Source organism: Pseudorca crassidens, chromosome 2 (assembly GCF_039906515.1).
Source record: "Pseudorca crassidens isolate mPseCra1 chromosome 2, mPseCra1.hap1, whole genome shotgun sequence".
Taxonomy (NCBI): domain Eukaryota; kingdom Metazoa; phylum Chordata; class Mammalia; order Artiodactyla; family Delphinidae; genus Pseudorca; species Pseudorca crassidens.
The window spans coordinates 162,114,221-162,126,608 of NC_090297.1; the positions used below are offsets into that span (position 1 = coordinate 162,114,221).

Sequence of the window (12,388 nt, forward strand, 5' to 3'; positions counted from 1 at the left end):
CTCTGTCCTCGGAAGTTCTTTAGCTATCCCATCCTAGGAGGACTTTTATCAGCTGATCTCACTCATGGAGCGGTCCAGCTTAGTGGTTTTTCCCTCTCCTCACCTTCCCATCTCTCCCACTTATCCCTTCCCTTTTAGACTGCCTCCAGAACTCCAAATTCTCACCGTATTCTGTAGAGTCATTGATTTCTCTGCCATTTCTTCTGCCAAACTCAGCCATTCAAACTCATCAAGGTGTAAAGTAGGCCCTTCCAGACAGCAAGATCAACCTCCCCTCTGTACCAGGCAATTGTGGCTGTACATGTTTTTTTCTCACTCTATTAAAATTGCGATACGGCTTCTGCTAAATTCTTCTGCCGAAATGACAATTCCATTTCTTAGAAAGCAGAGAAAATAGAGAGGAGCAGCATTTTGGATCTAATTCTGCACAACCAGGGAAATTTGCTCGTCAGGTGAAAGTGAGAGAAAGCTCACTGTCACCCAGGAGTCTGGGACAGCTGGGAAGGGCCTGCTAGACGGTCCAGCGTGTGCCAACACTCAGGAAGAAGACTCCGTAAGTATTTGGAGAAAAGTTAGATGTGATTGGGCTTGTGATCCAAGAATAAAGGAAAGACAGCTCAAGCAGGACCAAGTGAAGTTGTAAATTACAAATGATCCCACAGGAGGAAAAGAGAAAAACAGTTTCCACAGTCAGATACACCCGTAGGTAGGTGAATGGGTCAGCAGGGTGTTCCTTCCCACACTGGCTGACAAGAGCTCTGGCATCTTCATCACATGACTTCCAAGGCTGCCCTGGGAGTCTTCTCCATTCGGTGTGGGAGACTAGTGGGCCCGGCCTGGCAGTGGCACACATACTTCTGTTCACATTCCCTCCTGGAACTCAATCACATGGCCACACCCACCTGCAGGGGAATCTGGGAACGGAGTCTAGGTGTGTGCTCAGAAGGGAGGGAAGAGTACGATTTTGTCCAGCAGCTAACAGTCTCTGCCACATACTCTTTCACTTTTCCTTATTAAGTGTGGAAAGTTGAGGAACAATATCGGTAAGAAGATTTGAAGGTCCAAGTATGGAAGGAGGTAGAAGGACAGCACCTTGATGCCCCAGAAGAGCTCAGGTCTTCTGACCTGGATGAATTATACCCAAGGGTACTGAGGGGGCTCGCAGACAAGCTAACTTATCTTTGGGGAACTGTAAAAAACAGAACTGCTACTAGAAGGCTGAAGAGGCAGGCACTGTCATCCTGATTTTCATAAAGACTAAGAAATTGGAATCTAAGAAGTATACAAGGGTGAACTGGACATTAATATGGGATGAGCAGCTCAAAGGGATAATCAGATGGACGGTCTCGAACTCTGAGAAGGAAAGCATTGACCACTAATAGTCAGCATGGGGTCCACGCTAACCTCCCTTTCTCTTTTGAAAGAATTATATTTAACAATGTTCATATCCTTAGACTTAATAATACTACTTCAGGAAGTTTGTGTTATGGAATCAATGCAAATTATGGACAAAGTTATTTTGCACAAAAAGATGTTGTCACCATTTTATTTATAATAGCAAAAAATTAGATACAATCTAAAAGTACAGCAATAGGGGAATGGTTATGTAAATTATTAATCATTCATACAATGAACTATTATACAGCCTTTAAGACTGTTTTCGAAGAATGTTTAATGATATGAGAAAATACATATGAAATACTGTCAATGAAAAAATCAGGATGCAAATACCAGAGAATATATGCTCTCAGTGATGTGAAAAATACCAGCACAGAAATGTGATGAAGGGAATATGCTAAAATGTTAACAGTAGTTATCTCAGATAGTAGAATTATTAGTCACTGTTAATTCCTCTACATACTTTCCTATATTTTGTCACAGTGGGCATGTATTACTTCTACAAAGATGGGGAAAAATCTATTTTCTGAAAAAAAAAAAATCACCAAGCTGGCAGAGCAGGTCAACCACACATATAAATAGGACATCATGGGACTTCCTGGTGGCACAGTGGTTAAGAAATCTGCCTGCCAATGCAGGGGACACAGGTTCGATCCCTGGTCCGGGAAGATCTCACATGCCACAGAGCAACTAAGCCTGTGAGCCACAACTACTGAGCCCGCCTGCTGCAACTACTGAAGCCCACGCACCTAGAGCCCATGCTCCGCAGCAAGAGAAGCCACCACAGTGAGAAGCCTGTGTGCCACAACTAGAGAAAGCCCACGTGCAGCAATGAAGACACAACAAAGCAAAAAAAAAAAAAAAGGGACATCATGATTTCACAAGGCATTTGACAATGTCCTTCAACACTACTCACTTCACTGATAGATAAGACTGTGACTCAGTATGAAGTGGTTGATAACCACAGAATGACCATACCCCATCCAGAATTAGGTTTCCTGTTCAATATTTTTACCCTTGACTCAGGTGAACATCTGCCCTATCCAATATGCTATCCACTAGCTGTGTGTGAATAATTGGTTTAAAATTAATTAAAATTAAATACAATTTAAAATTCAGTTTGTCAGTTGCACTAGCCTTATTTTAAGTGTTCAATAGGCACATGTGGCTAGTGACCATTGTATTGCACAGCTTAGATATACAGCATTTCCATCACTATAGAACATTCTGTTGGAAAGTGCTGATCTACGGGTAATGATTATCGGTTTCACAGAGGACACAGGATGAAGGAGAGTCAGCTTCCCAGGTGATCACCATGGGCTGGCACAACGAGCCAGGTCTAGACAGATGAACTTGAACAGTTCTAAGCATCACATCCTCCATGGGGACTCCAAAATATGACTGCAGATGTATAGCAGAATGGAGGGGGGTTCATTTTTGTTGAAGGAAAGCTCCATAGGTATCTGTGGGGTATTGCAGCAAACCAAAATAATGAGCTCTTGAGTTGAGCTAATGAGGTATAAGGTTCAGAACAAGAAAGTGATAGTTCCAAGCTACGTTGGTCAAACTACACTGAGAATGCAAGTGTTTTTCCTTCAGTGGTGTTTCAGAACTAGAATTGGCCAGAATGAAACTGATGAAATAGAAAAAAATATTTTGCATCACTGGAGACTGCTGTTGGTTATGAGCAGATCTCAACTGGGAATTAGCACGGAGTATGGGAGGGAAAAGTGATCAAGTGATATTTAAGGATTTATAGCAATCCTACCAGAACTATGAAAACAGCTTTCTTATCAAATTGTTTGCAAGAAAATTAATTCTGTTATTGTACGTCTAAAACTTTCTATTCCCTGACCCTGATTTAAAGAAAACAGTTCTTATGTTAGTTTAGAACTCCTCTTTAAAAAGTTGTTTTTTGATAATGTGTGATTTCCCCAAAATGCAACCATCATATTATAGTAGAGTAGACAGAATTGTATTCAGTTTTGGGTATTTCAGTCCAAAAGGGATGCTGGAGTACTTGAGCAAGTCGAGAGAAAAAGGAGCAAAGTGGATAAAGTTCTAGAAACAATGACTACAGAAGATATTTAGAACAGAAACTGCTGTGTGTACACCTGGGAGAAAGGGGAGTGATGGGAACTGGATCTCAGCTCAACACAAGGAAGGGCCTTCCAACAGTCAGAGATGATTGAGCGGCTGTAGGAAGTAGTACCGGGGTGAGGAAGGCTGAGTAAGAGGCCAACCTGAGTTGCATTCTGGAACTTTCTAGCCATGTGACCTTGGGCAAGTTACTTAGCTCTTCTAAGCCTCAGTTTCTTCACCTGTAAAAGAGATAATAACTCTTAGTGTTACTATAAGAATTAAATAGGGACTTCCCTGGTGGCACAGTGGTTAAGAATCCGCCTGCCAATGCAGGGGACACGGGTTCGAGCCCTGGTCCGGGAAGATCCCACATGCTGCAGAGCAACTAAGCCCGTGCGCCACAACTACTGAGCCCACGTGCTGCAACTACTGAAGCCCACGCGCCTAGAGCCCCTGCAGTGAGAAGCCCACACACCCCAAAGAAGAGTAGCCCCCGCTCGCTGCAACTAGAGAAAAAGCCCGCGCGAAGCAGCAAAGACCCAACACAGCCATAAATATATATATATATATATATTTTTTTAAAGAATTAAATAAGCTAATGCATGTCTAGTGCTCATCATAGTGCCTGGCACATGGCAAACCCTCCATCAGCGTTACCTATTGGCCATTATGATTGTTCGGGGTGATCAAGCTCCTTGTCTCTGGATGTTCCAACAGAGTCCGCTCGATTACTGATTGGAATCATAGGACAGATTTCTGCATTGGTAGATGGTTAGGATGTGCTGTGCCAATACTAGCAACCTGGAACTTAAGAGGTGATGTATGAAAAGGATTCTGTGGTCAAATCAGTTGACAAAGGCTGGAAAATGCTGTCGACATTCAACAGGTTTCTTTATACTCTGTGACTTCTCTGAGCCTTTAATACACTACCCTGAGTTTTAAATCCCCATCATACTTGGCCACAGAACCCTTTTGCTTAGAACATTTGAAGGAAGAGAGTGTTTTGAACACATTTTAGGAAATACTGAATTAGATGATTTTTGAGATTCTTTCTGACCCTGACAACTGAAAAAGTTGTGAATTTCAAATGCAGTGAAGTTTACAGCTACTGTTTATTGAGCACTTACTATGAGCCACCCACTGATTTGAGCACTTTAGATACCTGTCACATGATTCTCACAGTAACCCTATGACATTTCATCACCCTTTTTTTACAGTTGAGAAAATTGAGGCTCAGAGGTTAAGCTACTTCCCCAAGGAACCAGGAATACAACTTTGCCTGCTCTCCAAAACCCTGCTCTTAACTGCTAGGCCATGCTTCAGCAGAAACTGCTGATTTTTTGTGTATCAGTGGGTTGACTAAATATGATGATGACTATTTAGGGAAAAAAAAAACAATGTGGGGTTGGCATAATAGTAAAAGGGAGAAAACACAGTCCAGAAGCCAGGAGACTTGGGACTTGAGGGCTTGTCTTACAAATTTAGATCTTACGCCTTTTCTAATGACCAATGTTCAAGCTAGCTATTCATGCCAGGTTGCTTTAAGGTTATTGGGAAGAGGTCATTAGCTAACAGAAAATGAGAGGATTGTCTGTATTAAATGACCACAGGCTCTCTTTTTCCTTTGTTAGAGGTTTCCATGGCTGTTGAAAAATGAGGCCCTTCACATATGCCCTTTACCTCTACCTTCATCCAAGATGCGATAAAAGGAGAGAAGAACTCCTTTGCTCCCTCTCTCGCCTTACTTACCCCTTTATTGTGTTAACTACACGCTACTTAACAGTAAGGAGGGCAGGATCCTCCTTCCTTGCGGGCAGTACTGAAGAGAAGGAGCACGTCCAGATTAAGGCTGAGAACCTGGAAAATGGGCTTCTCGGCTCCGCTAGACATCGAGGTAATGTTCATTCCCAAACATGTCAGCCTCTCCCATGTGGTCAGTGTCTGGCCTGGGCCTGGATCAAACCTAGTCCTCTCCTGGCTCCTCGGCTCACTGGGAGGGCGCACAGGGGTGCTGCACCTTCTACAGGCAAGGACTTGGGTTTATCACCTTTGCTTCCCCAGCACCACTGGAACGACAGGAACTCAGTGCTGTAGGCTGAACCCTGAACACCGGGGCTTGAGGGCCTCACGGTGGCTTCTGGCAGAATCTGCTGCCCTCATGTGGCCATCCTGGCTCAGAGCTAGCAGAAGAGGAAATTCAAATCCTTGAGAGGCTGGGAAGGACAGTTGAACTGATAGCCACCAGGTGAAAGTAGCAGCCTTGTGTGGGGGGGTGAGGGGAAGCAGTGGTCCTCCAACTTTTTGGTCCCAGTACCCCTTTACACTCATAAAAATTATTGAGGACCCCAAAGACCTTTTGTTATGTGACTGATTCTCTCCTAGAAATTACAACTGAGAATATTTTAAAAATGTTGATGTGTCAGTTCTTTTAGAAGTAACAATAAACATTTCATGTTAACATAAATAACATAGTTATCAAAAGAGGTGTATTTTGCAAAACAAAAGGAAACTTTAATAAAACGAGTGGCATTTATTTACATTTTTACAATTCTCTTTAATAGAATACAGTAGTTCAACAGAAGACAGCTGGACTCTCATTTCTTTTGCATTCAGTCCCTTGCAGTACAGTGTCAAGAAACTTCTAGAAAACTCTAGCACACATTTGTGAGAGAAGGAGAATGAAATAGGCAAAGAATATCTTAGTATTATTGTGAAACAGTCTTGACTCTAGGGGGCCCTGGAACCACATTCTGAGACTAGTCCTGACTCAGGGTCCTCCTCTATCAGCTCAAGAGCCCAAGGACAGGGAAGCCGGGAAGGGAAGCACCCTAGGTGACTTTTACTCCAAGAGGAAACTTCCACAGAAATAAATAGGAAAGCCTTCTAATTTTTTTTTCTTTTACATTTAAAACAGCTGGACTGATGTGAGACAGAAAAATTGGGAGAGTCAGTGTTTCTCCATCAGAGACAAGATTTTTAAATTCTCTCCAGGCTGAGGGAGAGAAGGGTGTGCAAGAGGAGATGAACAGAAAGAGGTTCCGGCAGAGTCTGTGGGAAGAGCCCAGGCCCCTTTGCCCCCCTCTTCTCCCTCATTAGGCTTCTCTCTAAAGGAGGTGGCTGAACCCCAGATAACAGAGGGGACCTGCCCCTCCTGCCCAGGACCCTGGGGACCACAGGTGCTCAGAGGTCCTTGTCCTACCTGGCATATGGACACTCAAGGGAAGAGATGGCCACACGGAGGTACAGGCAGAAGGAACCAAGATTCCTCTGGGTTTTCTGTGGTTCCAGAGAGCAGCACCCTTCCTGTGCCTGGAGAAGGGCACGGAAGCCAGCAGAGGGGCAGGGAGGGAGAAACTGAGAGGGTTTCCTAGTTGGGACAAGGGAGTGTGGTATGCATCCTAAGGCCAGAGATCATCTCAGTCAAAACCAAAGTAAACTAACCATGAACAATCCAAAAAAGGAAATTAAGAAAACAATCCAATTCATAACAGCATCAAAAAGAATAAAATATTTAGGAACAAACTTAATCCAGGAGGCAAAACTACAAAACATTGCTGAAAGAAATTAAAGAAGACACACAGATAAAAGGAAAGACAACCATGTTCATGGACTGGAAGACTTAATATTGTTAAGATGTCAATACTACCCAAAATGATTTACAGATTCAATGCAATCCCTACCAAAACCCCAATGACATTTTTTGCAGAAATAGGAAAAAACATCCTGAAGTTCATATTGTATTTCAAAGGACCCCAAATTGCTACAATAATCTTGAAAAAGGACAAAGTTGGAGACCTCGTACTTCCTGATTTCAAACCTTACTAAAAACCTACAGTAATCAAAACAGTGTTGTATGGCATAAAGACAGATAAATGAACAGAATAGAGAACTCAGAAATAAACCCTTGTGTATGTGGTCAAATGATCTATGAGAAGGGTGCCAAGACCACTCAATGGGAAAAGGATGGTCTCTTCAACAAATGGTGTCGGGAAAGCTGGACATCCATATGAAAAAGAATGAGGTTGAACCCTAATCTTATATCATACACAAAAATTAACTCAAAATGGATTACATAAGACCCCCAAACTATAAAACCCCTAGAAGAAAACATAGGAGAAAAGCTTCATGCCATTGGATTTGACAATGATTTCTTGGATATGACCCAAATGTACAGGCATCAAAAGCAAAAAGAGACAAATGGGACTTCATCACACTTAAAAACTTCTGTGCATCAAAGGAAACAATCAACAAAGTGTGAAGGCAACCTAGAGAATGGGAGAAAATATATGTAAATCATATATCTGATAAGTGGTTTAATAACCAGAATATGAAAAGAGCACCTACAACTCAACAACAAAAAACCAAATAATCTGATTGAAAAATGGGGAAAGAAATAAAATAGACACTTCTCCAAAGAAAATATACAAATGGCTTACAAGCACATGAAAAGATGTTCAACACTGTTAAGCATTAGGGAAATGCAAATCGAAACCACAAATAGATACCACCTCACATCCATTAGGATGGCTGCTATCAACACAAAACAAAACAAAACAGAAAATAACAAGCATTGGTGAGGACGTGGAGAAACTGAAACTCTTGTGCAATGTTGGTGTGAATGTAAAATAGTGTAGCCACTATTGAAAGTAGTATGCTGTTTCCTCAAAAAATTAAATAGAATTACCATATGGTCCAGCAGTCCCACTTCTGGGTATATATCCGAAAGAACTGAAAGCAAGATCTCAAAGAGATATTTGCACAGCTATGTGCACTGCAGCATTACCCACAATGGCCAAGAGGTAGAAGCAATCCAAATGCTCATTGACAGCTGAATAGATAAAGAAAATATGGAATGTACATACAATGGAATATTATTTAACAGAAAAAGGAATGAAATCTGCCACATGCTACAACATGGATGAACTTGAAGGACTTTATGCTAAGAGAAATAAGCCAGCCACAAAAAGAGAAATACTGTATGAATTCCACTTAGATAAGTTATCTAGAGCAATCAAAATCATAGAGAAAGTAGAGCGATGGTTGCCAGGGGCTGGCGGGGAGAGAAAAATGAGGAGTCGTTCCATGGGTACAGAGTTTCAGGGTTGCAAGATGAAAACCTTCTGGAGATTTAATCCACAACAATGTGAATATGCTTGACACTACTGAACCCTGCACTTGAAAATGATTAAGATGGTAAATTTTATGTTATGTTTTTTTACCACAGTTAAAAATAAAAAGAAATCAAAGCATATAGGTGCCAATCAAGGACTAGTGGTTCCCCCAGCCCTTCACACTTAGGCGCTACTCCAAGAAGAAGGGAGAAGATGACAATTCATAAAACTGAGTTTATCAGTTTTATTTTCTAACAATAGGCACAATGGGACTTAAGTTACAGAAAAAGTAAGAAAGTTATTGTGGCAAACACTGTTAGTTGTCTATCTAGAACCTTCCCTGCTCCTCTGCCATTTCTTCCTTAACTAACAGAACTCCAATTTTATTCAGATATCCACCCCTCCCCCGTGAGACTCAGGGTTAAGTTCTGATTGGTCTAGGCTGGCCATGGCAATCCCACACTAAACCAGTGATTGGTTTAGGTGTCGGGATGTGACACAATTCTGGCCAATGAGATTTAGGGGGAAATCTGCCCAGGGGGCTTCTAAGAATGATTTGCATTGACCTTAAAAAATGACACAGGAATATTCATTCTCTCTCCCCCTCCCCTCTTCTCTCTCTCTGCATCTGGCTCTGCACAGGTGAGAATGCCAGAGAAGAAAATGGAAAGAATGAAACAATAATCAATGATGATTTCGTTGAACTGCTGAATAAACCAAACCCAGAACCACCATATTCTACTTCTTGTCATGTGAGATAACAAACTCCTGACTGCTTAAGTCCACTGGAGCCTAAATTAAGGCAAGACCTACCCCAACTTAAACAATTTAATTTAATTTAAACAATTAAAAAAAAAAGTCCTGGGCTTCCCTGGTGGCGCGGTGGTTGGGAGTCCGCCTGCCGATGCAGGGGACGCAGGTTCGTGCCCCGGTCCGGGAAGATCCCACATGCCGCGGAGCGGCTGGGCCCCTGAGCCATGGCTGCTGGGCCTGCGCGTCCGGAGCCTGTGCTCCGCAGCGGGAGAGGCCACAGCGGTGAGAGGCCCGCGTACCGCAAAAAAAAAAAAAAAAAAAAGTCCTCTACTAAGGCCTTCAGATACTTGCAGCCACAGCATCCTGGTGGTTTTCTGTATTTTTTCACATCTGGAAACATGGTGTAAAATAAGTCCCCCTCATTCTGCACCAGGGCCATCTGGAATCAGGGAGGGCCACCTTTCCCTCGGGGATCTCAGGTACCACTCTGAGGCCCCGGCACCCATGCCTCTGACCAGCTCTGCTTTGCTGTTTGTTTTGCCACTGCAGCCCTCTTGGGTTTGATTTGTGCTTCTAGAAACTAAAAATTCTTTTAGTGGCCAGACTCCAAGCCCCATGAGCCCTGAATCTTTTCATTTCTATATCTCCATGCTGCCTGGAATACACCAAGAAGGTAGCAAGTTCTCTGGTATGAATAAATCAATTTCCTCCTGAGCCAGGGCAGATCATGCCCAGAAAAGTCTCTGTCTGTGGTGACAACTGACAACTCTGCCTGTACCAGCCCCTCCAACTACCCTCAATGCACAGGGCCAGGACCAGTAGGGATGAGCCTGGGACAATTAACCAAGTCCCAGGCCAGGGGCTGAAGGGCAGGCAGAGTTCCCCTCGTGCCAAGGGTCCCACTTTCCTCCCACCCAAGAGCCCTGTGTCACACACCCCCCGCCATGTTTAACTCTGGTCTGCCAGACTCGCTGTGGTTATTAGCTAATAGTTCGAGGGGCCTTGCCGTAGCTTTTTAAAAACTGTTAAAATACCATTTGGATCACTTTTACTACTCTTCAAATCACTAGTTTGGGAATCACTAATGTATTTTAAACCCTTCATTTTATAAATGTAAGAAACTGGGGTCCAAAGAGGTAAATTGGCCAGCTGGTCATGGCTGTGGGTAGCTGACTATAAATCGACTCTCTAGGCCCCAAACAGCCGTACATTTTATTGTATTACAGTCTTCTTTTGTCAGGAAACTATGACTGTAGGAGAATCCCATGTGCATTTGCTTTAGGAAGATACAATTTCTTAGCCTAATGAGAAGATAGAGGGAGACATTGGTTACGCTGGGGCAGGTCTTGTCTTAATCTGGTTCCCTCAGCAGCCAGCCTGAGAGGAGGATTGAGAGCAGGCAGCTCCTGTGCACTGTGGGGGATGTTCCAGTATGGGGGGGAGGGGAGGGGAGGGGGAGGGGAGGGGAGGGGAGGGGAGGGGAGGGGGAGGGGGAGGGGGAGGGGAGGGGAGGGGGAGGGGAGGGGAGGGGAGGGGAGGGGAGGGGGAGGGGAGGGGGAGGGGAGGGGAGGGGAGGGGAGGGGAGGGGGAGGGGGAGGGGAGGGGAGGGGGAGGGGAGGGGGAGGGGGAGGGGAGGGGGAGGGGAGGGGAGGGGGAGGGGAGGGGAGGGGGAGGGGAGGGGAGGGGAGGGGGAGGGGAGGGGAGGGGGAGGGGAGGGGGAGGGGAGGGGAGGGGAGGGGGAGGGGAGGGGAGGGGAGGGGGAGGGGAGGGGAGGGGGGGAGGGGGAGGGGAGGGGAGGGGGAGGAGAGGAGGGGGAGGGGAGGGGAGGGGAGGGGGAGGAGAGGAGGGGGAGGGGAGGAGGCGGCAGCGGGTCAAGGTGCATCATCAGGCTTCTGGCAAGGAGGCCAGTGGGGGGCAAGGAGTGTTGACTGAACAATTCCCCAACCCACCCCGACTCCTACATCGGCAAAGGAAAGTCACTCCCCGATCCTATTCCAGTCTTTCATCCCTAAATATGAGCCATCAAGCAGGGATCATCAGCCATTTTAGAACAGGTATAAAAAAGAAAAGGATGAGCAGATGAAGAAAAAGATAACCCCCAAGAAAACTGGGAGGATTCAGAGAGTAGAAAACTTTTAAAACTGATTAATTTTTCCAGAGAGATCTGAGATGATATTATCTATGTCAAAACATTAACAGGTTAGCTGTGAGAAAGGAACAAGTAGAGGTGAACACTTCTGGGAAATTTTTTAAAATATGATGCCATTCATCTCACACACACACACAATTCTGTTAACTGTGTGTGGTGATGGATGTTAAGTAGGCTTATTGTGGTGATCATTTCACAATATATACTCTTAAAAAAGAGACAATAGGCCCAAAATAGAGTCGCTTGTGCTAAGCCCACGTCACCAAACCGAGACTTAATGTCTAACCTAATTGCAGTCAGCCTGTCCGGAACTGTAATCTTAACCAGTCTGCCTGAAATTTCCTGGTCAGCACTACTGAGGTCATCTGCCAGCTAGACCCCTGCCATCCCCCAAAGGCAGGCGACCTTCCCTGAAACAATCCACTCTCTGCTTGTAACTTCCTTGTCCTGTCTCCTTCTGCCTACAGAAGTCTTCCATTTTGTACCGCAGTTCAGACCTCCTTTCTATCCGCTAGATGGGATGCTGCCTGATTCAAAAGTCATTGAGTAAAGCCAATTAGATCTTTACATGTACTCAGTTAAATTTTGTTTTTTTAACAATACAAATATCAAATCATTATGTTGTACATTTGAAACTAATATTATATGTCACTTAATTTTTTAAAATGTAATTGCCAAAAAATAAAGTGTTGCAAGGCTGAAAGATAAATTAGAATATAGGCAGAGGAGAGACAAAGAGAGAGCACAAGTGAATAGTTTAGAGACAATAAGGAACAATTTGAAAGATCTAACAGCAGTCTCCGAAAAACAAACAAACAAACAAAAACCTAAAAGAGAGAATAGAGGAAACATGAGAACATTTCTGAGATCTAAACAAAGACACAACTATTCATAC

The 12,388-nt window shown here is 43.9% G+C and overlaps 2 long non-coding RNA genes across 2 annotated transcripts in view; one reads left to right on the forward strand and one right to left on the reverse strand.

The window, feature by feature from the left end:
* LOC137220051 (uncharacterized) overlaps nucleotides 1–12,388 on the forward strand; it is a 29,547-nt gene that overhangs the window by 16,062 nt on the left and 1,097 nt on the right. The window contains exons 4-5 of the long non-coding RNA XR_010941435.1: nucleotides 382–553; nucleotides 9,234–9,343. This is a non-coding gene — a long non-coding RNA (uncharacterized lncRNA). The remainder of the gene's footprint in view (nucleotides 1–381; nucleotides 554–9,233; nucleotides 9,344–12,388) is intronic.
* LOC137220052 (uncharacterized) lies at nucleotides 1,533–10,767 on the reverse strand. The gene is made up of 2 exons (XR_010941436.1): nucleotides 4,138–10,767; nucleotides 1,533–3,719 (listed from the first exon to the last, which is right to left on the reverse strand). It is a non-coding gene; the product is annotated as an uncharacterized lncRNA (long non-coding RNA).